Source organism: Pleurodeles waltl, chromosome 4_2 (genome assembly GCF_031143425.1).
Source record: "Pleurodeles waltl isolate 20211129_DDA chromosome 4_2, aPleWal1.hap1.20221129, whole genome shotgun sequence".
Classification (NCBI taxonomy): domain Eukaryota; kingdom Metazoa; phylum Chordata; class Amphibia; order Caudata; family Salamandridae; genus Pleurodeles; species Pleurodeles waltl.
Window position 1 is genome coordinate 546,467,662 of NC_090443.1, and position 25,794 is coordinate 546,493,455.

Consider the following 25,794-nt stretch of genomic DNA (forward strand, 5'->3'; position numbering starts at 1 on the left):
TGGGCCACACACCCTACGCAGTTGCCAACTGCATTGGTTCAAGACTCCCACGAACGTGAAGTGGCTTCACTTCTCCCATTAAGAGTATTTTCCAAGTTCCAGACATTCTCCTTTCCTGCCAAATGTTCTTTCTGTTGATCTAATTGGAGAATTTGTCTAGTGAGACTGTTGATTGTATGAAGAGGGGACACCACATGCCTAATGGCATCTTTCATGTCATTAGCCTTTTTAAAAAGGAAAAGGATAAAGAGTTATGGACAACAATACAGCTGTGGAAACCAAATACTGCATGTATAAAGGCACTTTTTAAATGTATTTGGAGAAATGGGCTGCAAGATCCAGAGTTTATGACTATTAGTGAAAATCCCTTGATGAAGAACAAGATGTCTTCATACTCCATTAAAGGACACACTCGATATATCACCTGAAACCAGCACACACATTGAACTTCAGTCATATAGTTGACTAACCACTACCACTTCAGCTGAACATCTAAATCATTTTGCCAAACTGTATAGTAAACATTCAGAACAAGTTACCTTACGTAAGTCAACTTGCAAGCACAAAACATTGCACAAAAAATTTACAATTTGGAGCTAGGATAGAGAAGAGTCTTTGAAGTCAGGGGCCTCTCCCTCATTATCAGTTACAATCAAACACTTGTCGGCCTGTCCGCATCCATCTTGTATTAGGATGGGAGTGCCAAATCCACAATCATCCTGGATTGGGAATGCCCTTCTATAGCCTACTTACAGTATCTGTGAAGTCAAAAGAGCAGGTCACTTCTCAGATTGCACCTAGGCACACTCGTCTGTATCAAGGCCTTTGTGACTCCTCTCGATGCCATGCAGAGCTCCTGAGTACCCAGAGCACTAAGGGGATGGGGGTGGAATGCAATCCATTTAGTTAACTGGTAAGGAATGGGGCTGAGAGAGTTAGGCAGAGGAGCTCTATAATATCAAACATATTGCAACTGAATGAGAAGCATTCTGTGGCATAGTAACTGATGTGCATGGGCAGCATGGCACTATATAGAGGTGAATTAATCTTTATGTAAAATTTAAAAAAATCATTCAGTATATTGCCCACCACTGCATCGTTAGAGTAAGTGTATCATCATCATTATTATTATTACCTCCACGTCTACCTGTAATGCCCTTAATTTGTAGTGGTTAACCCCTTAACTGCTTCCCCCTGTGCAGAGCACTTTTTTGGCTATTTGGAGTAGTTTGTGCTTAGACCTTCATAACTTTTGTCCACATAAGCTATCCACGCCAAATTTGTGTCCTTTTTTTCAACATCCTATGGATTCTAAAGGTACCCAGAGTTTGTGGGTTCCCCTTAAGGAGACCAAGAAATTAGCCAAATTACAGCTAAAATTCTGTTTTGTTTTTCAGAAAAATGGGAAAAAAGGACTGCAGAAGAAAGCATGTGTTTTTCCCCTGAAAATGGCCTCAACAAGGGGTTTGCAGTGCTCAAATTACCATCATCCCAACTTTCTGGAGCAGGCAGACTTGAATCAGAAAATGTCGCGCCGCACCGCGCGGCGCGAGCCGAGCGTTCGGCACAAGCCGCGCGTTCGGCTCGGGCCGCGCTTCGCGTCTTTAAGACGCGGCGCGCCCCGAGCCTTTCCTGCACCCTACGAGGCCCCAAGGCTTACTTGGGGCCTCGCGCTGCTCTCTCCCTCCGTTTTGTTGGGGTCTCCTGACCCCTCTTACCTGTTTGGGCTCCTTTTCTTCTTTCTTCTGTCTTCTTTCTTTTTGGGTCTGTTTCTTGCTCTTTCCTTTATGTCTTTTCCCCTTCCCAGGTTACCCTTGTCTTCCCAGCATTCCTCCTTCCCTATTCTCTATGGTTTCTGCTCTAGTCTATTCTATCTACTTTTCCCTATCTAAGATGGTGTCCTTTTTCTTCCTGTGGGTCACTTCCTGTTTTATGGTATTTAAGGGTGGTGTTTTCTTCTCCTCTTTGCGCTGCAACACTCTCTGTTCAGTTAGTGTCCTCGCTCCTGATTTCCTAGCCTTTGGTTCTGGATTTCGCCATTTCTGTGTTATTACGTCAGTTCTTTTTGATTCCTGTTCCTCTGTTCTTGTTTCAGGAATCCTCTGCGAATCTTCTTGGAGGTTTTTTCCTCTTCTTCTGAAGGGGTTTTTTCCCTCTGGCGCTACTTTCTCACGGTCTCGGTCTGTCCTTGGCGTTCCTTTGCCTACAGCACCGTGGCTACCAGAAAGAGTCACCCCTTTTTGGGCCAAAGTCGAACTCTCAAGATCCACGCCTCAAGATCTGCAAACTCCAGGCGCAAGCAGCACGTGAGTCGTGACAGAAAAACACATTTTTAACACAACTTTGGCATTTTACTGGGACATACCCCATTTTTTCTATTTTTTGTGCTTTTACCCTCCTTCCAGTTAGTGACAGTAATGGGTATAAAACCAATGCTGGATAACGGACAGCTAAACATTTCCAAAAAGTAGACTAAATTCTGAATTCAGGAAGGGGTCATTTGTGTAGGTCTTACAAGGTTTTCCTACAGAAAGTAACAGCTGAAATAAAAAGATATTGAAATTGGGGTAAAAAAACAGAAATTTTTCTCCACGTTTTACTCTGTAACTTTTTCCTACAATGTCATATTTTCAAAAATAATATACCATTACGTCTGCTGAACTCATCTGGTTGCGGGGATGTACAGGGCTTGGAGTTTCATCAAGAACCCTAGGTACCCACAGCAAATAAAGGAGCAGTACCTTGCAAAGGGTTTTCATTGTATACCGGGTGTACAGCAATTCAGTTGGTGAAACATAAAGAGTGAAAAATAGGTATCAAGTAAATCTTTCTATTTCTAAAATGGGCACAAGATAAGGTGTTGAGAAGCAGCGGTTATTTGCACATCTCTGAATTCCGGGGTCCCCGTACTAGCATGTAAATTACAGGGAATTTCGCAAATAGATGTCATTTTTACACACGGTCTTACATTTGGAAGGAAAAATTTAGAGAAAGACAAGGGCCAATAACACTTGTTCTGCTATTCTGTGTTCCCCCAAGTCTCCCAATACAAATGCTACCTCACTTGCGTGGGTAGGCCTAATGCCCGAGACAGGAAACACAACCTGGACACATCACATTTTTACATTGAAATCTGATGTGTTTTTTGGAAAGTGCCTGGCTGTGGATTTTGGCCTCTAGCTCAGCCGGCATCTAGGGAAACCTAGCAAACCTATACATTTTTGAAAACTAGACATCTAGGGGAATTCAAAATGGGGTGACTTGTTGGGGTCTCACCAGGTTCTGTTACCCAGAATCCTTTGCAAACCTCAACATTTGGCAAAAAACAACTTTTTCCTCACATTTCGGTGATGGAAAGTTCTGGAATCTGAGAGGGGCCACAAATTTCCTTCCACCCAGCATTCCCCCAAGTCTCCCGATAAAAATGGTACCTCACTTGTGTTGGTAGGCCTAGTGCCTGCGACAGGAAACACCCCAAAACGCAACATGGACACATCACATTTTTTCATTGAAAACTGAGGTGTTTTTTGGAAAGTGCCTAGATGTGGATTTTGGTCTCTAGCTCAGCCGGTACCTAGGAAAACCTATCAAGCCTGTGCCTTTTTTAAAACCAGACACCTAGGGGAACTCAGGATGGGGTAACTTGTGGTGCTCTCACGGTTCTGTTTCAGAGAATCCTTTACAAACCTCAATATTTGGCAAAAAAAACACTTTTTCTTCACATTTCGGTGAAAGAAAGTTCTGGAATCTGAGAGGAGCCATAAATTTCCTTCTACCCAGCATTCCTCCAAGTCTCCCAATAAAAATGTACCTCACTTGTGTGGGTAGGCCTAGTGCTCGTGTCAGGAATAGATCACACAACAGTCAATGTTGGTCCTTACATGAGTGCAACCGTTGACCATAGGGTGATCCATTCCTGACCCAGGCACTAGGTACAGGCACTCAAGTGGGGTAACGTTTTTATCAGGACAGGTGGGAAAACACTGGGTGGTAGGAATTTTGTGGATCCCAGCATATTCCTGTAGTTTGAGTGACAGAACTGCAAGAAATAAATTGAGTTTTTATTCAACATTTCACCTTTGCAGGGTATTCTGGGTAAGAAAACTTTGGGGAATCTACACAAGTCACACCTCTGTGGACTCCCCCGCATGTCTTGTTTCCCAAAATGTCTGGTTTTGGTAGGCTTCCCTATATGGCCGCCAAGCCCAGGACAAAAAAACACAAGTACCTGCCTTACAAAACCAGGTTGTTTTGTGATGGATAATTTTGATGTCTCCAAAATACGATTTGGGTGGTGGAATTTGGGGATGAACTAAATTGGGGAGCTACCAAGAGAGCACTCTCTCTGTGCTTGCCCCCGCATGCACCTGCTCTCTGGGTTGGGCTAACCCGCTATTGTCCCGCTGCACAGACTGTACTTCAGAAGAGACAGCAGGACTGTCCTCATCACCTCCCTCATAATCATTGGAAAAGCAGTTATCGAATGGGACTCCTCAGACTGAAAAATCACTCCCAGAGTCTGCGCCATTGCCCTATCCCTCAGATGCTGTCTCAGTATCTGCTGTCTCAGTCTCTGATCCGACGTCACAGCTGTCCTCTATAACCCGAGTGAAAGCTTGAGCAGCAGTAATCCAACAAGATGCCATCTCTGCTACAGGCTAAACTGTTGCTCCAAAACACTAGCCTATGTAAACAGTCACAAAATTGCTGGTGGGTTTGTGTGTGAAACGTGCAACAGTAGATGTCCATACATAGAAGTGATCTCTTTATATAGAGATCACTTCTATATGTGGGTGTGGTTTTACTGGGGGCCTATGGCAGCCCCCAGGAAAACCACACACGCTTTGACAAAAGTGATCAATATATATACATATATATGTATAGATAGATCTATACATAGATATATCTATATATATAAAGCTATATATATATATATTATTAGCTGTATGGTTTCATTGGGGCCATAGTGGCCCCCAAGGAAACCATAGAACTTTTCAAAAAAAGTATTGCCCCCACAGGGGTCGCCCTGCTCACGGCGACCCCCTGTCAATTTCATTTTTTAAGTTTTTAATTCATTTTTTAAACCCCTGGGGGGGCGTGATCAGGCACGGTTTTCCAAGTGGCCCGACCCTCCCAAGTGAAGTCCCTGGTGTCTAGTGGGGTTTCCTGGCCCTCGATCCCAGCTGCTGCGATTGAGGGCCAGGAAACCAGTTCTGGAAGGCCTCTTTTGAAAGAGGAGAATTCCCGAATGTCAGGGAGGCCCATTTGGGCCCATTTTCCCCACTGAAGAAGGAAGTGGTCGCAAGGCCACTCCCTGCTCCTGTGGGGAAAACAGATAGTGACGTCAGCGAGCCTCGCGGCGTGCTGATGTCACAAAGGGGTGGGTGGGGGAGTGGGGGAGACACAGAAGATCTTCTGTGTCTCCCGCTGTTTTTTTAACTTAAAAAAATCCTCGCGAGGATTTTTTATCCTCCTCCCTGGTGTCAGCCACTGGTCGTGACCTGCACCAAGGAGGTAGGGCAGGCATCGGCCAGTGGCCGATGCCCGCACCCAAGAGGTTAAGAAAGTGTAGTAAATGCAATATTATTTTTATGCCATACAACACATGCAACATAGAGGGGATATGCTCTCTGCATGTTAAGTCTGATGGACATGATTATTTTTATTTTTTTTCAGAAATAACACTACCTGACTGCTATACAAATCAATAAAGCACTGTTTTTGGTAGACAGTATTTCTGATGGGCAGCAAAGGTACACATGCATTCACGTTTTCTGGTAGAGTCAACCCAATAGACATATTTTCTGGCAATTTAATTTTGATGTTTACTATATGTTTGAGCACAGAATGTACTTTGGATATTACATCTCTTGGGTCATGATAAAATCATGTTTGTGCAGCAGTAGATTTTTTTTTAAATACTAACATGAACCTTTCCTGTGGCGTAAAACATTTCCACTGCTCTCCCAGTTAAACCAAGAATCGAAGACAATGCTTCTGATGGATACATCAATGTATTTTATACAGCAGTGGAATAATGCTGCTGGGTATTGAGGCAGATCTTAAAGCATTGATCTAGTTAAAGAGAATCCCTTGAGGGCTTTTTTATAGCCCAAAGGCGTATTAGTCAATACGCTTAGAAAAATGTGCCTTCCAATACACCCGTTGCCTTCCCTTTTAATAAAAAAAATAATCTTAGTCACTTATGGCTGACTGAAAAGGAAAAAGATTGAAGTTCAAAACATTCAAATGTGCATGTTAGCCGCACAAAAAGAGCAATTCAGCAGTAGAAAAACAGCAGGCATTGGAAAAGCCAATAGGTCTCACCTATGCAAGAATTATGGGCTTTGACAATGTGTTTTAGCCATGTTGTACACCAGCATGGCTGCTGCTCAGCACAGTTAAAAGTTAGTGGTGTACAGAAGAGTGCTGTGGAATGTCATAGACTGGAATGGCAAAGAGTGGATTAGAGTGTTGTAGAGTAGAGTAGCATAGAATGTCCTGTATGGCAGTGGCATAGAATGGGATCAAGTAGAGTGGCTTACAGTGGAGTGGCTTGGAGTAGAATGGACTAATGTAGAATATATTGGCGTAGAGTATTGCGGAGTATAGTTGCGTTCAGCGGTATAGAATTTAGAGGCATACAATGAAGCACCATCAAATCCAGTAGCATAAATTAAAGTGTTGCATAGTAGAGTGCAGTGGAGTGGAATGGTGCAGAGTAGAGTGGCATAGAGTGCAGTGGCGTAGAGTGATGAAGAGTAGAGTGGGGCAGAGTGGAATATAGTGCCATAGAGTGTAGTGGCATAGAGTGCAGTGGCACAGAGTGCAGTGCTGCAGAGTGCATAGGAGTCATGAAGAGTAGAGTGGTATTGCAGAGTAGAATGTCATAGAGTGCAGTGGTGTAGAGGAGAGTGGTGTTGCGAAGAGGGCAGTGGGGTTGCGTACATTGGCACAGAGTGGCGTACAGTGACGTAGAGTGGTGTAGAGTGGCATAGAGTAGAGTAGAGTGGACTGTTGTAGAATGTATTGGTGTAGAGTGCTGCAGAGTAAAATAGCATAGAGTGCAGTGGTGTAGAGGGCAGCAGCATAGAATTCAGCAGCATACAATGCAGTGTCATAGAATGTAATGGCGTAGATTACAGTGGTGCATAGAAAAGTGTAGTGGCGTACAGTGCAGTTGCGCTGAGTGCAGTAGAACAGCGTAGAGTGCAGTGGTGCAGAGTAAAGTGGTGCAGAGTAGATTATAGTACCATACATTGGATTGGCGTAGAGTGCAGGGGTGTGCAGTGAAGTGGTACAGAATAGAGAGAATTGGCGTAGAGTGCGGGGGTCTAGAATGCAGTGGTGTAAAGTGGTGTAGAGTGCAGTGACATAGAGTAAAGTGGTGCAGAGTAGGTTGGAGTGGCATACAGTTGATTGGCATAGAGTTCACAGGCATAGAGTGGCGTGGAGTGATGCAGAGCAGAGTGGAGTGATGTAGAGTGGAGTATGCATTTTGTGGAAGCATCACCATTACAGACAACACATTTCCAATTGAAATTACCATTACATTTGCATAGACATACAGTTTTACTAATAAAACTATACCGCACACAAACAAGAATGTGTGGAAATAGCCTCCGTAGTGTATTCATTTGTTTTGACCCCTTTAAAATATTTGTTTCCCGCACTCTTCAGAATTAACAAAGTGGTGCTTTATTTGAGCTTTTGTAATTCTGATATGTTCTGAAATACTTACTTCCTACCCCCAATATCCAGCACAATTGTTACATAAAGCCTCTCACTTTGAAGTCAGAGAGAGAAAAGTCAACACCAAGCTTCCTCAGAAGACAGCCTGATGTTTTACCTCTGTCTTTGAATTAACAGAAAATGTGAGAAGATTAGAACAAGATTTACAGGCTTGTTTACAGAAAGGAGCACTCATGGAAGAATACAAGGAGAGGCAGTGTAAACCGGCTTTACTACTTGGGAGGGACAAATTCACACTGGGCAGCCTAAAACAAATGAAGCCAGCAAATAGAGAGCTAGAATATATGAGTTGCAAGCCACAGAGCCAATGGTAGGCAACAGATTGAGTGCATTCCCAGGGAATTCAGAATGTCCCCAAGATGTCTTTAGGCTGGTAGGCTTTGACCTAAATAATGTTTATACAGATACAATTTGGAATTGACCCCTAACTTTACACCAATCAGCACAAAAAATCAAGGCATTGGTAGTACGAAATAGGTAAATTGATGGGATGATATACAGGAATAATCAGGGTGCTGATGACATATTACTGTGTTCAGCCTACTATGCTCTTTCCATCTCAATTTATTTCCCCACCTTCTGGAAATGCATATTTTGAACCGAAATGAAAACGTCGAAGTATTCACAAACTGCAAATTTGGGAAGTCAGAAAATATCACTGCAACCCAAATGTGACTCCAACATCTCTCAGAAAAGGTACCATCGCAGTGCAGTTTATCCAGACAAGTATTAGGTATGCACCTTGGGCAGATGTCTCCAATCTTTTATGTATGGAGAGCTACTTCTGATTACTGAAAACAGTCCTGAGCTACTAATCACTTTCACCATTGTTGCTGTAGTACCATTAAGGCCCTCATTACAACCCTGGCGGTAAATGCCGCCTGCCACCATGCTAACGGCCGCCAACCGTGACCGGAGCGGTATTCCGCTACGGGTATTATGACCCACACATAGAATACCGCCACTATACAGACACCCACACAAGTCCGCCACACCAAAGGTCAGTGGTAAACTGGCGATAGCAAAACCCACACCGTTACACCAACAGGAATACGCCCACATTATCACGACCCACGAATCAACGCGGTGGACTTTCAACCACGGTAAACCATTGGCGGAACACACCACTGCGCTCAAAATACACGCACATTTACAAAACACCACCACATTGGACAATTCAAACTGCACACACCTGACACACATTACACAACCGCACACTCACACCACTATAAAACATACACCCACAATACCCACAACCCCTTACATCGAAAAAAAAGATAGCTAACTGAGAGAGACAAGCCAGGAGCACCCACCCAATCAGAGGAACAGAACACCATCACCCATACACCATTCACGCACATCACAGCATACACAACAACACATCACCCCACACATCCTCACACATACCACTCACACCACATCCATGACACCCCAGAGACACCCCAGGTTTTCAGAGGAGGAGCGAAGGGTAATGGTGGAGGAAACCATCCGGCTAGAGCCACAGCTATTCAGATCACAGGTGCAGCAGACGTCCATTGCAAGGAAGATGGAGCTATGGCAGAGGATCGTGGACAGAGTCAACGCCGTGGGACAGCACCCAAGAACCAGGGATGACATCAGGAAGAGGTGGAACGACAATGGGGGAAGGTGCATTCCGTGGTATCAAGAAACCAGATTGCTGTACAGCAGACTGGCGGTGGACCCCCACCTCTTCCCTCACAACTAACAACATGGGAGGAGCAAGTCTTGGCGATCATGCATCCTGAGGGCCTCGCAGGAATAGCAGGAGGACTGGATTCTGGTAAGTCAAATCTTAACTACCTTATCCCCCCTACCCTACCTGCATGCCATCACAAACTCCTACCCCTACCCTCACCCCCATCACTCCAACACCTCACATATACCCCACTAGCACAACCCACTCATCCCAATACCAAGCCCTGCATGCAACAACAATGCATGGACATCACTCACAGACCTGCATGGAGATCCATCACCCCAGCATGCCAAATAGAAAGACTCACCCAGCCAACAAAATCACCACTCATACAAGGCCAAGTCGACAGGGAAATCACAATCATACAGGGAAACACAGCCATTGCACAAGATGGCAGATACATTCACAATGCATTTGCATCCCAACAAGACCCCTACCCAAAGTCACCGGAGAGGAGGTGCCAGCTACATCCAGTTCCCCCCAGAAGAGGCCCACAGTGCTGACAGCATCTCTGCACACCGGGATCAGGATGAACAACCTGGCCCATCAGGGACCTCTGGACAGTCGGTTCCCCAGCCACAGTCCCAAACAACCACAGAACCTCCCCCCTCCGGAAACACCAGCACAGCACTCACCCCGCTGGCCCATGCCATTGTCCCCAGGACACGTCAATCAGCAGTATGTCCACCACTACAGGGACCCCAGGCAACCCCACAAACACAGGACGATCAGGGACCTGGGGTCAGTGGCAGTGGGCACACGGATCAGGGGACAGAGGCACAGGACAACAGGGAAGCTGGGAGGACTGCTGTGCGACAGGGGGAGGACAGGCCGAGGAAACCCACTCTCCATGAGGCACTCTCAAACAACCTGGGAGCATACCACCATTCCCAGGAGGCCATGGGCCAGGTACTGGCCAAGTTGCAGGAGGCCCAGCGGCTGCAGGAGGGACAGTACCTGGGGATCAGGGAGGACTTGACCAAAATCTACACCATCTGGTTACCATTGCAGGGGTGCTGGCTGACATGGGCAAGACCATTCGGGAGGCAGTGGAACAACAAAGGGTGCCTGACACTAGCCAAACCGAGGAACAGCCTTCCACCTCTGCCAGCACTAGTGGACAGGAGGCCCGCCTCAGGACCAACAGGTCACCAGCACCCCATCCCTTGCAGAAGGAGAACCACCCAGCAAACGGTCCCTGCGATCCAGGCAGAAGACAGGGAATATTGCCAAGACCCCTGCCAGGAAATAGGACTCTCCTGATAGTCACCCTTCTGTCCCACACTGTTCCCCTGTCCACCTTGAACTGCCATTGCTCCCCTTCCTATGCCTTCTTTGGACAATGCACCTGTGATACCAAGAGACTGGACTCTACCATGGACTTTCCTCCACCATCACCCCAGCCCCTTGCACATACCCCTATACTTATTAGCACCTAAATAAACACCCTTGAAACAAATACCAATCTGGAGTCAGTGTAATGAATCTCAAATGTATTAGTACAACATTCTCCAAGCATTGCAACGTATATGTACACTGAAATATACTACAGTATGACCTCTGGTGGGCAGCAGTACATATAGCATGAGCCAGAATGGGGCACACAGATCTGAAAATAGAGAATCCAAAGGGAACAGTCAGTGGCCATAGACATAGGGTAAGAGGCTGCCGTTTACAATGCCCAACAGATTACTGAAATGTTAAGTGGAGTTACAGTCTCTTACCTGTGTGTCACTGGAAGTACTGGTGTATAATGTTTGTTCTGTTGTCAACATATTCTTCCTCTGCCTCCTCTTCGTCACTGTCCACATGCTCCACCGCTGCCACAAGACCATCTCCAGGCTCATCCTCCAGCAGAAAAGGCACCTGGCATCTCAAGGCCAGGTTGTGCAACAGACAGCATGCCACGATGATCTGGCACACCTTCTTGGGTGAGTAGTTCAGGGATCCATCAGTCAGATGGAGGCACCGGAACCTGGCCTTCAGTAGACCGAAGGTTCTCTCAATTATCCTCCTGGTATGCCCATGTGCCTCATTGTAATGTTCCTTTGCCCTTGTCCTGGGATTCCTCACTGGGTTCAGTAGCCATGACAGGTTGGGATAACTAGAGTCAACTGTAAATATCGAGGGACAACTGTTAGACACACACTAACCCTTAGGGACAACCCCATACCCAGACACCTACTTATACTGGGTGGGGACCTTGGGCTCACCTATTAGCCACACCCGGTGCCTCAGGAGTTGGCCCATCACATATGGGATGCTGCTATTCCTCAAGATATAGGCGTCATGCACTGAGCCAGGATATTTGGCATTCACATGAGAGATGTACTGGTCCGCCAAACACACCATCTGCACATTCATCGAGTGATAGCTTTTTCTATTCCTGTAAACCTGTTCATTTCTCCAGGGGAGGACAAATGCCACATGTGTACCATCAATGGCACCTATGATGTTGGGGAAATGTCCCTGGGTATAAAAGTCAGCTTTCACTGTGGCCAATTCATCCACCTGGGGGAACACGATGTACCTACGCATGTGTTTCAGCAGGGCAGACAACACTCTGGTCAACACATTGGAGAACATTGGCTGAGACATCACTGATGCCATGGCCACTGTAGTTTGAAATGAACCACTTGCCAGGAAATGGAGCACTGACAGGACCTGCACTAGAGGGGGGATTCCTGTGGGCTGGCGGATAGCAGACAACAGGTCTGGCTCCAATTAGGCACACAGTTCTTGGATTGTCGCACAATCAAGTCTGTATGTGATGATAATGTGACTGTCCTCCATTGTCGACAGGTCCATCGGGGTCTGTACACCGGAGGATGCCGCCATCTCATAATCTGCCTCAGCGGTTGGAGCCTATGGAGGAGAACGGTGAGCAGAGGGTCATATTTCCACATAGATTGCATTAATATTGCTGAATTTACGTCACAGAAGCAGTATGTGAAGTCGAGAGTCAAATGATGTGCCAATGTCTGCTGTGATGCAGTTAGGTGCCATGCCATGTGCCCCCCTGAAATGGCGGCTGCCTGACCTGTGAGGAGGGACAAGTGGAAATGAGGTAAGTGCGCTGGCGTTGTGCGCCGTTGCGGTAGGCGGTCGATGACCGCCGCACAACGGCGCATTGGTTATCATTGAGCCTTATGGGTTCCAAAAGCCAATGGCAATGTACGCCGGCGGTGACGGTACGCACCGCCGCAGACGTCACTGCCATTTTCTATCTCATCACTCACTTGCTACCTGACCTTCAACAGGAGAGGACCTACACTGCAAGTGCTGCTGTGACTTGAGTCTGGAAGCGACAATGGCTCATGTGTCTGCGGAAAGTGCCCCTGCCTTCACTGTGGAGGAGTTGGAGAAACTGGTGGATGGGATCCTACCCCAGTACACATTACTCTATGGCCCTCCAGACAAACAGGTGAGAACACTGTAAGCATGATGTGTGGGCAATGCATTTTTGAAGTGGTGTGGATGTAAGCCACATGTTGGGGGGTGCTGATGCGCCCTGGCCTGAGTGCTGCATGAGAGATGGTGAGTGCATGTGCTTCAGGGCATGGGAGGGAACTGGTGGGCAATGGGTATGCCGATCCGGACGTGTGAGTGATTTTCTTTTTTGCTGTCTTTTCCCTCCAGGTCAGCGCCCACCAGAAAAAGGGTATTTGGTGTGCCATTGCCAAGGAGGTGTGGACCCTGGGGGTCTATCACAGGCAGAGCACCCACTGCCGCAAGAGATAGGAGGACCTGCGCCGCTGGACCAAGAAAATGGCAAAAGCCCAGCTGGGGCTGGCTTCCCAATGTGGAAGGGGTGCCAGTCGCACCATGACCCCCCTGATGTTCCGCATCCTGGCTGTGGCCTATCCGAGTTGGTTGGGCGCTTGAGGGCATCACAGCAGCCACAAGGGGGTGAGTACAGATTCAGAAATCTGACTTTGCACGCTTTAGGAGGTAGCTGGGTGGGGGATGTGGGCTGTGGGTGCCCCTAGGCCAGGGTGATCATGGCAGGGTAGGTCCCTTGTGTGCAGGCTCGGCGCACTCCTACCCCAATGGTGTAAGTGGCCAGCTACTACTGGGCAGGGTACTGTGGGTGTCAGATGTGCAGATGCTGGCGTTAGGCATTGTACCCCATGGGCTGGTGACTATCTTAGTGACTGGTTGGGCATGGCCTAGTGCATAGGGCATCTCACTGTGTGTTGTGTATGCCAACGGTAGTGGTGTTGCTGGCATTGACCAAGTGTATCCTCTGTCTCTCCCCCCCTTTTTGTTTTGTCACCCTGTCCTTGTGTGCATTAGCATCATCTGGCGGAGGAGCAGAGGCACCGTCGACGGAGGGAGCTGCATCCCACAAGGGCCTGGAGGAAGAATTCACCGAGGGTGAAGGCACCAGTGAGACGGAGGACGAGGGGTGCTCCACGACAGGGACAGGAGGGGAGACCACTGACAGCTACTCCTCTGCAGATGGAAGCTCCCTGGCTGTGGCGGACACCTCTGTTCCCACCCCAACAACAGGTACAGCTACCACCACCCCCCACCAGCACTGCCCTCCCAGCAGCCCCTCAGCTTGTTTCCCGTGCCCGATCACCCAGAAGGGTGGGCATCTCCTTCGCCCCCGGCACCTGAGGCCCTGCCCCAGTCAGCCCTGCTGCCCTCAGTAAGGAGGCTATTGACCTCCTGAGATCCCTCTCTGTTGGGCAGTCATCCATACTGAATGCCATCCAGGGTCTAGCAGGGCATTTGCAACAAACAAATGCATTCCTAGAGGGCATTCACTCTGGCGTGGCGGCCCAACAGAGAGCATTTCAGGCTCTGGCCTCAGCACTGATGGCAGCCATTGTCCCTGTGTCCAGCCTCCCCCCTCCAACTTTCACTACCCAGACCCAATCCCCTCTACCTCAGCCTATCCCAAGCACACTTTCGGACCAGCATGCACCCAAATCACCACACAAAAGTGGCTCAGGCAAACATAAGCACCACTCTTCATCTCACAGGCACTCACACAAGCACCATGCCCATGCAAAAGCACCAACAACCACTGCCTCCACTGTGTCCCCCTCCTCCTCCTCCTCCTCCACCTCCCTCCCAGTAGCGTCTACACTCACACCTGCATGCACTACATCTTCATCCACTACCTCCATCACCAGCACGCCCATCACTACACGCCCCTCACTGGCTGTCATCACCCCCACAACCATGCACATATCCCCTGTGTCCTCTCCCAGTGTGTCTGTGACCCCTCCTCCCAAAGTACACAAACGCAAGCACCCACGCACCCAACAGCCATGCACCTCACAACAGCATCCACCCCATGCACCTTCACCCAAACTCAGCAGATGTACACCTCCTACAACCACTCCCTCTTCCTCCACTCTCAAACCCTCTCCATCTTCCCGTCCCAGTGTGTCTAAAAACCTTTTCCTGGCTAACGTTGACCTCTTCCCTACCCCCCCTCCCATCCTTCCCCTGGGCCCAGGGTGTTCAGATCCCAGGCCAGCACCTCAGCCACTAAGTCGGCGTCCGCTGTGGATCAAAGGGGGCACCCGTCAGGGCGGCCAGTGTGCCACCGACCCCTGCAAAGGACCAACCCATCCCACCACCTGCCAAGGTGAAGAAGGGGCCAGCATGCAGCACAGCCAAGAAGAACGACCCACCCAGCAAGGCCTCCTCCAAAACTCAAGCTGCCAGTGCCAAGATCCCAGCAGCATCAGCCAAGGTGCACCGCCACCTGCACCGCCGCAAGCACCGCCACCTGCACCGCCACCTGCACCGTGGCAAGCACCACTATTGTCAGCAGCAGCAGCCCCAGTGGGTAGCTGCCTGAAGCTGCAGGAGAAGGGCTGGAGCCTCCCCTCATGAACTGGCGGCACCTGCACCACGGCCAGCACTGCCACAAGCACCGCTACCTGCACCGCTGACAGTAGCACTGCTGCCAGCAGCAGCAGCCCCAGTGGGCAGGCGTCTGAGGCTGCAGGAGAATGGCTGGAGCTCCCCCCACCACTGGCAGCACCCCCACCAGCACCGGCACTACCACCACTGTGCAGCTGTACCTCCCTCAATGGACTATCATGCATCCTGGTCACTGCAAATCTCGTGGATCTGACACCCAGGTGAGGGACTGTGACCTAGCACCCCCAATTTCTGCATCACTGGGCACAAAGCCCCCTCCAGAACCAGTGGAGAAAGACATCCACTCATCCTATTCATTGGCAGGATGAAGCATACTGGGCACTAAGCCCCCTCCAGAACCAGTGGAGAAAGGCTTCCACTAACCCTATCCTTGGCAGGATGAAGTACACTGGGAACAAAGCCCTCTCCAGAACCAGTGGAGAAAAGCATCCACTCACCCTATCCTTGGCAGGATGAAGGACACTGGGCACTAAGCCCCCTCCAGAAGCAGTGGAGAAAGGCATCCACTCACCCTATCCTTGGCAGGGTGAAGCACACTGGGCACAAAGCACCCTCCAAATCCAAAACTAGGGGAACATGTCAGCCACTTGAGAGACTGTGGCTTTGCACTCCCCAGGACCAAGCAGTGGACAAAGCACCCACTTGAGAGACTTGAGAGACTGCCGCTTTGCACTCCCCAGGACCAAGCAATGGGCAAACCACCCACTTGAGAGACTTGAGAAACTGTAGCTTTGCACTCCCCAGGACCAAGCAGTAGGCAAAGCACCCACTTGAGAGACTTGAGAGACTGTGGCTTTGCACTCCCCAAGACCAAGCAGTGGGCAAAGCACCCACTTGAGAGACTTGAGGGACTGTGGCTTTGCACTCCCCAGGACCAAGCAGTGGGCAAACCACCCACTTGAGAGACTGTGGCTTTGCACTCCCCAGGACCAGGCAGTGTGCATGGAGCCCCCTCCAGGAGCAATGGCATAGTACCATCTGCCGGCTGAGGTGCCCCCCTTTCTCCGCCCCCCTAAGGTGCCTGTGCGTTTTCGACCTGATGCCCCTGCAGTGTTCTCTCCGTTTTGAGGTACGAGTCAACTGTGGACTTGGCCAATGGGTCATAGCCCGGTGGGCCACGGACTATTTTGGTGTGGACATTGTCCCTCATTTTGTATATTTGTATATATTGTACATACTGTTTATTTATTTGTGAACGTATTTCTAAGTATTTCTAATATTACACTTATTTGACTCCATTCCTTTTGTCCTTGCGTTATTCCAGAGGGTTATGGGGTGTATATGTAACGTTGTTGCATGTGTTTGTGTGTATGGTGTTGTGGGTGAGGGTGGGGGTGTTGTGTGTTGCATGTGTGTCACTCTCTTTTTCCTCCCCCCCTCCCCTGTGTACTAGGTGCAATACTCACCGTGGTCGTCGTTGCCGGCGTTGCTACTCCTGGTATATGAGAAGATACACCAGCATGGGAAGGACGTGCAGCTCCGGCTCCATGGCATCGTGGTTCTTCCTTGAGTGTCGAGAGGTGAGTGGTTTCCCTTCCAAGTACTGTTTCCGCCGTGCTTTTGATGGCGTTGGTACCGTCCCGAAAAAGCTGGCGGATGGGCGGGTTGTAATGGGGTGGGAGGTACATTGTCTTCCGCCTGTCTGTTGGCGGTTACCGCTGCGGTGTTTGTTGCTACCGCTGTGGCGGTCGGAGTGTTAAAGTGGTTGTATGTGTTGGCGGTTTCCACCGTGGTCATGATTCCATTTTTTTTTACCGCCGGCCTGTTGGCGGTATTACTGCTGCTTTAACACCGACCGCCAGGGTTGTAAGGAGGGCCATAGAGCTCTATTGCTTTCCAACATTCAGCATAGTCTCTGTGGTTGATGGTGCTATTTAGTAGTGCTGGGCTGTGTTTATAGACCACTTTGTGCTATTAACAAATCACATAATGCTTTATTTTTTAATTGTATTTCTTATCTAGTTTTCAATTGTTTTCATTTCAGTGTGACAATAACTATGTGTTTCAAATGCCTTTCTTATACTTGTTAAATGTCATTGCTGGAGACTAGCTTTTTTTCTCATCTTATTTTGGTTTTTGGTAGTATTGTGCTACTCTAATAGCCCAAATTATACTGAAGTCAATAATTGTCCTCCTTTCAAAATTAAGTTGTTGGTATAATGCAGTCTCCTAATGGAGAATCTTGTAACTCTTTGTATATTTCTTTGTCTGCCTCTGTGTTCAATCAATCAATTCAATTAATTCTTCTTCATTCAGTTATATAATAATAACCATAAATCACATAAAAACAAAACGTCTTACATTCAAACATTTAAAAAATATAAGAGCTTGCGTATTTTAAAATCTTTAAAACTTTTAATTTTCATTTACAGTTAAAATTTGAAAGATAAAAATGTTAAATAAATTGAAAAATGTACACTATTCTGCCAACAAATAGCCCCTTTTAAAAAAGACCCCGCCCCGACCCACCAACACATCAGGGACCATAAGTAGCCACAAATAGGCTGGGCAATATTGCACAAAACACTTTTTACTCAGTAGGGAGAGTAAACATTTTCTTCTAAAAGGTGCATAAAAATCACAAAACAAAGTAAAAATAATTAAAGGCTGTAAGGACACCCCATCACACTGACAAATTAGTATGGATTTCAAGTCATACTGGCCAAGCGGGAAACACAAATTACTTCTAATTACTCCTTGTCGGAAGCGGGTAATAAGTGACCTTTCCCAAACATTTTATACTGTCAGAAGACACATCTCAGGACCCGCCTGCAGTTTTAGCATTACGAAATCCCTCACAGTTGGTTTCCTTAGTTCCTGTGTCTCCCTTTTTGTTCTCAAAATGTTAAAAAAGTTCTCCTTTACCCGCTGTTTATCAATACACGTTAGACATTGTGGGGGATTAAACATTTCTGAGCGACCAAGGATTTGTGGCGGCCTCTTTCATATATGCGAACCAAGGCACATCCAGAGTTCAATCACACACCATATAATCATGCAACATTTCCCTATTTAGGAAAGCACAATCATTTGACCAAACGGAAATCCACAGCAAAAGAGGGGCAATCTTAATGCCTTCCTCCACAAACTCCAAATCAAGCTCCTCATGTAGGCAAAACCCAGAGATATTTTGTCCCACACCCATTAACCTTATATAGAATCGATTTCCTCTATCTGGGAAGCCATGCTACCTGAATGACTCCAGAGTGCTGCCCATACATAAGAACTGGGAGGCATTTACGTCTATACACCTCAAGCAGAGGCGGTGTAGGCTTGTTCTCCGCTCTTGAAGCAAAGTCAAAAGTAGCTCCGACAGTGGCATTAAAACACGCACTTTGCCTTGCAAAACTGGGCTTCCATGTTCCTTTATCCTCTAAAGTTACTCCTAAATAGGGAAACTCATGCACACGGCTGATGACTTGATTATTTATCATCAACACACCTACTTTGCTCAGTGGTTTACTTACCACAGACCATGAAGTGTGACTTGCTACTGTTGATCTCTAAATCCAGATCAGACAGAAAGTCTTGATACGCCTTAACCACTTCGCGTAGACCGTTCATAGTAAGGCCCATAAGCACCACATCGTCCGCATATATCAGGGACGGAATACTCTTTCCATTTATTTTAGGAACATCTTTGCATCTTTCCACCAAAAAGTTGTGCAAGCCATTTGTGTATAAAAGAAACACAGTGGGGGTCAAAACACACCCCTGTCTCATGCCTCTTTTAAAATTAAAGGATTTTGTGCATTCCCCATGAGTCCCATATCTTACAGAAGCATTAGTCCCTGAGTGTACGTATCAGAGCAGCTCCATGATTTGGGGCTCCATGCCCAACAAGGTTAAGTGTTCCCACAATTTGCTGCGATTTAATTTATCAAAAGCACAGCTGAGGTGAATAAAGGCAAGGTACAAAGTACCCCTCTTCGCCTTTGTAGATTTACCGATCACCATGAGCAAATTCAGACATTGCTCCCGGGTCCCCAGCGCTTCCCTAAAACCATCCTACATCTTACTCATCACATCATGTTCCCTCATCCATTCTTCAATGCGCCGTAAAACAAGTTGGCCCAGTATTTTCACAGAGGAATCTAAAAGTGAGATCGGGCGATAGGATTTGGGATCACTGCGGTTTACCTTTTTAAACACGGGGACAATGCACGCAGATTTCCATGAGGGAGGAATTCCTGCAGCCACTGCCACATTTAAAATATTTAGCATTATAGGTGCTCACAACTGAGAATAACCTTTGTAAAGGTCCATTGGAATTGCGTCAGGACCCGGCGCTTTATGGCTTAAGCTATCCTGCATAGCCAGCATCCCCTCCTCCAGTGAGAATCTGATAGACAATTTGGGGTATAACCTGACAGCTCATCCATTTCTTCCCCATGAATTCCACCCAGGAAAACACTGCAAAAATGACTCACCCACATATCAGGGGGAATATTGCAGCCCAGCCCCCCAGATGTCCCTGTCACCAAAGTACTCCTGTTTACTGTCTTCCAGAAGAGGCTTGAGTTTTTATTTCGTGACACACACTCCAAATCCCCCCATGCCTGCTCCTTAAGCTGTTGATTTCTCCCCTTCAGAGCAAGTTTATACTGAGCCCACACTCTACTCACATGGACCTTATCTCTGGGCTGTGGTGCCTTCATGCCCTCTTCAAGGTTTTCTTCGCCGCATAACAGGGTTTTTTAAACCATCCTCCCTGATGCTTAGGAATGGTCTCTTTATTTTTGGTCATAACATCTTTAATTGTCCCATTTACTTTGTTTGCAGAAACAATCACTTCCACAGGTGGGGGTGATTCAGCCAAAAGAATTCCCATAATCAGATTTAATTGTTGGCTCACCACCCTCTTCACTACTTGTGGGATGCTCACCTGTCTCCAGCAAATTCTCCTGCCCTGATCTTTTATTCTCCGACATACCGGTCCCCCAATCACTGATGTGCACTTATTGCTTGGAAAGCTTAGAGACACCATACGGGGGTTATGATCTCTAAAATATTGCCTTTGAACCTCTCCATACTGGACCAATTTTCATTTTGATAAAGTCACAAAAATATAATCTATTATAGACCCGGCCAGTCTCCCCACAAGAATTGGTATCCGATTTTCAGAGGTGGATTCTAGGTCAAAAGGAATCAACCAACCAAGGCACTGCAGTCCCTAATAAAGGACCTACCCGTAGCATCCTGTAAACCCTCAACTGCAGACACTCTCTGATCCTGCTCAAAGGGAATCTCAGCCGTGTAATAGTCCCCTATCTTAGTGTTAAAGTCTCCAGGCACAATTATATGGAATTCCATACTGCTGGACTCCAACCTTCCCTTCAATATCTGCAGCGCAGAGAAAATGACCCTAATTTGGCAACCAGAATCCCATACTGCATTGTAAAAATTTACCAGAAGGCTGTCATATTTATTTGGAAACACCACCAAAAATGATGAGGTGACCCCGATGACTACAATTAATCTTGTATGATCTACAGATATTTGCATCGTACCCCGCCACATTCCAAGAAATTAACCGAGTAGGGCAGATACCTCACCCATCCCTCCCAAGCCTGGGGTTGTAACAGGAGGCACTAGTGGAACCACCTTATCTTTCTCCTTCTGTGTTGGCAAATATGCCTGCCCTGGCAGTCAATCATGTGCATCCACATCCGATAGTACTGTGAATCTATTTTTCAGTTTGAGCAATTGCAAACCCTCCTGCAGTTTGGGAAAGCCCCTTACTCAGAGACCATCTAAGGGCCGGGTGTGCCTATAAAAAAAACTAAAGGCACCATACCAATCTTTTCAGTTGCCTGGTGGTCGATGTCTCATGAATAGGCGCAGACGTTGGGCTAAACCTGGGCATCTACAGTTTATTATGGTACAGTCCCCTATTCCTTCCTTTTCCAGGGGGCCTACCCACCCAATCCTTCTAACAAACAAAATATCCATTATATCCTTACAGTTAAAATCACAGTTTTTGCTCAACCAATGTCCTGTGTTGCTCTTTAGCTGTTCAGTGGATCACTTGTGCCCAGAGCTAACGGTGGAACGTTTGTAAGTATTACCACATAGGGGGCACAATCAGGTGGAAGCTCCAAGCGGGTGGGTAAGAGACCACTTCCAGAGTGCAAATTTTTACCCCTCCTGCGCTCTTGTGCCAACACTGTTTTCTCTCGAGGCTTACACGAAGATCTCCCACTAGTACCATTTCCACCAGGCTCCCCTACATACCTGCATGAATTTTCCTGGACCATCTTCACCTGCTTTGCCAGGATACCTGTATTAGGATGGTGAAGAGGATACTGGGTAACACTTTCCTGAATTTCTGTGTTTCCTTCCGCTGGGATTCCCTTTTCCGAGATGAAGCCATAACATTGAAGATCCAAAGACTATGCTTTTCCGATGCTGTACTGGGCCCCCACCCCCGAGGTACAACAAAGAAACTGCAGCCTCCAAGGCCTGCAACTTTTCGGTTACCGGCATCAAACATGCTTCAATCATTTCCTTGAATTTTACCAAAAGATTTTCAAAACCAGAGACTTGACCAATAGCTTCCTGGGTACCAGAACAACTCAGATTATCAATTTGGGTTTTTTCCCATATTTCATCAAAGGTTTTTTCTTCTTTGGTGGAGGGCTACTACATCCCACAGGGGATTCAGAAAAAACCCCTTTGCTCTTTTTGGAAAAATCCTACACAACACTATAACCAGATGCTGCCTGGGGGGACTTACACAGGTCTACCTGAGATACAACTGGCCGACCGTCTTCATTGTCAGAAAACCCATAAATCTCCACATTGGCTGATACTTGTTGCCAGTCACTCAATTCCATTGAAAAGCGTCTCTCAGCCAAATCTATCTCCTTTGAAAGTACACCCACTGCTCGGGCCTCTGTGTTCCTTATTCTTGTATGTCAGTGTATGTGCAAGATAGTTAGGGTTTAGTTTGTTGGGCACAGTTTTATTTTTTAAGCCAGTCACTAAGCTCAGAAAGGTGTTGAAATGATTTAGGTTGGAAAGAGGATGAACTAATATGGTTTGGTGAAAGAGATTTGAAATGGAATCAGTACCTCCTCTAAATTCCTCAGTTAGTAATTATGACCATGCCCACTTTATGGTTATCTACTGTAGTAGCAATCCTATATGACACTTATTTGGAGTTAGATTGGAAACTGAGCTGAACACCTTTTCCATCTTAATATCTATGTTTTTGGACACACATTTTGTGGTTTCAAATATTTGTCAGAGACAAAATTGGAAGTGGTCTGCTGTAAGAGCTGCTAAGTTTGAAATGACTCTAAGGTGCGAATAAAGCAGTGTCAGCATTCCTCCACCATTATAAAATGTCCTACATTTTCCATTTAAGCATAAAGCAAAGCAAAGTCGCACTGCATCGTCCAGATAGTGTACAGTAGTCATTCTATGAAACAATATTTTCAATTAAAACCTAAAATGTGGCTTGTCAAAACTTATACATGTTTTGTAAAAAAAAAAAGCACAGTCTTTTTTAAAAGTCAGCCTCTATAAAGTAAAATTTTGTTTCATCGTATATACAGTTTTTGTTTTACATTTCAATAACGACTGCAGTACTTTTTAGATACTTTCAAGAACATACAGAGGTACATCATGTACGTTTTGAAAAAATATACACATCAATGAAAATCCTTTTCCCTAACTCAACAGACTTTACTAAACCGTCTCATTTCTTTGGTTAGCTAATAATATTGTGTTTCATCATCGCCACGTACTGCAGACTGCTGCAAAGGAACCAAGTTTTTGTTCTTTATTTTTATTACTCACAAAACAACTAAACAAATCATATTCAAATCGAATAAGAAAAAGGACCCTTCCACAACATAATCCATATTCGGACCATTTTTTCACAATGTCTGTTTAAAAGCATATAGAAAATGGATTGGTGGAAAAATGTATTTTGGGAACCCCTTTTTGTCTTTGCACCCCCTTAACTAATCACCAAGAATTTAGCATCATCACCGAATTTAGAAAAACAATAGGTCTGCCAAGAAGATTCATCGAATGGTGACAAAGATCCTGATTTAGAGTTTGGCGGATGAGGCTACTCTGTCACAAACATTACGGATATCTCGTCTACTGTATTACGATTTCATTGTTTCCTATGGACATCGTAATATGGTGGATGGGAAATCCGTCATGTGTGTGACGGAGTAACCTGTCCACCAAACTCTAAATGAGGCCCAAAGTAACTACAGAGTCATACACACACATATATGCTCATATATATTTATATATATGCATATATATAATATATATATATATATATATATATATATATATATATATATATATATATATATATATATATATATATATATATTCCCTGAAAGAAACAAAGGTTAAAGGGACATTATAGTTAGTAAATAGAATTTAAAAAAACATAGAAATTCACTTTAAAAAACAAAGGTTACAGGGACGTTATTGTTAGGTTCACATTTTAAATGCACAAAACAATAGAAATTCACCTGTTATAGTTAGAGTTATCTCAAGTAACTATAACCTGTGCCCTAAGGTAACCATAACTGGCACCCCACCAAGCACAGTTTTTTTCTCCATAAAATGTACTGCAAATATTACATTGCCATTATCAATGATGTTATCAAAGATGTCATGAGTGCCATAATTTGAGATGTAATTAGCAGTGCATGGTGATGGCACAAGTTATAATTACCTTGGGGCATGAGTTATAGTTACTTGAGATAACTCTAACTATAACAGGTGAATGTCTATGATTTTGTAAGTTTAAAATCTAAGTCTGTAAGTGGGTGCTCAGTGTTTGAGTGGGTCTGTGAGTAGGTGTGTAAGTAAGGTCAGTGCTTAATTTGTAAATAAAAACGTGTCGGTGCCCACAGCCCTCCTCTTGAACACGCGGCTGATGCATTTAAATGTGCGAACACGGAACACTGAGGCAGCGTAATCATGAAGCCATCTTGGGCCTCTTCAATCCATTTAAAGCTACTTCCTGCCCCTTCAGCTGACTCTGGCAGCTTTCTGCTTCCTACATTAGTGACGCTTTTTCTCTTCTTCCGTCTTTCCCAAATGTGCTTTTTGTTCTCAACAAATGCTTGAGGCAGAAGAATAAGCCCCGGCCCTCAAAAATAAGTGCCGGTGCTCAGCACCGGAAACAACAAGCACAAATTAATCACTGAGTAAGGTGTGTAAAGGCCTGAGTTATTTTTGTGCGAGTGGAAGAAATAGACTGAAAAAGAGAAATTGAGAGAGAGTGAGAAATAAAGTGAGATTGAGAGGGAGACAGGTAGTTTTGTAGGCTTTGGTGAATGATATACTTAGAATTAGATATTTCTGGACAAATTGAAAATAAAAATTTATTTGTCAATTAAAAAGAGTGAGATCCCCTTTTATCAAGAACCTTAAAATTTTGAGGTTGAAAATAAATTATAATAGGGAAATGACCAGAGACACAGCTAGACAAAATGAACCCTCTTTTCTTTTTTTTAATCTTTGCCCAGGGGAGGTGGTGGTCCCTTGGCTTTGGGGGTCTAAAACAGAACCCTCAAATTTTTTCTTTTTGGCCCCAGTTAGGTGGTGCTCCCGGGGTTGCTAGATGGGTGAGTGCTTCCCCCACATCACATTTGAATAGAGCCCCAGGGAGGTGGCAGTCCCTGGGGCTGCGAGGGGGGGGCATGTGCCGCCCGCATTCCTTATTTAATTTAGTCCCGAGGAGGTGACGTTCACCGGGCCACAAGGGAAGCCATAGCTCCTTCCCCATTTTATAACACATTTTTGCCCCTGGAAGGTGGTGGTCCCCAGGGCTTGGGGGGCTGCACAGCCCCGCTGCATTCTAATTACCTAATGCCCCGGGGAGATGGAGGACTCAGGAGCTAATGGAACCCTAGGAGGGGGGCCCCGTGCATCCTCCCCCTGAATACAAGGCTCCAATGCCCCGGGACCTGGCCCACCCGGGGACTAATTAGAAAGAAGGGCAGGAGATCGCCGTTTTAAAAATAAAATGACTGAAAAATCCATGGCTTTGGACCGCAGATTTTCCAACATTTAAAAAAAAAATGCTCTTTAACCCTGGCAGGGTCCCTTTGGACAGATTAGGATAGCACGGACTTCTGCAGAGGGGGCTGGGCAAACAAAGGGGTGGAAGTGGGTGACAGGACATAGACAAGTCGCAGGGGTTCAGAGGCACACAAAGGGCCAGCAAGAGAAGGGCAGGAAAGAACCATGGGCTGCGGGTAGATGGGACACAAAAAGTAAATGGAGACTACAAAATAACATAATTAGCTTCATCATAAGCCAACACACCATCACATATAGCTGCACTCCATCAAAGTTGTAAGTCAACAAACCGACCATTATATGCTAGCACACCCACTTTCATACAGAAGATAAAGGTAATATCATAACTCATT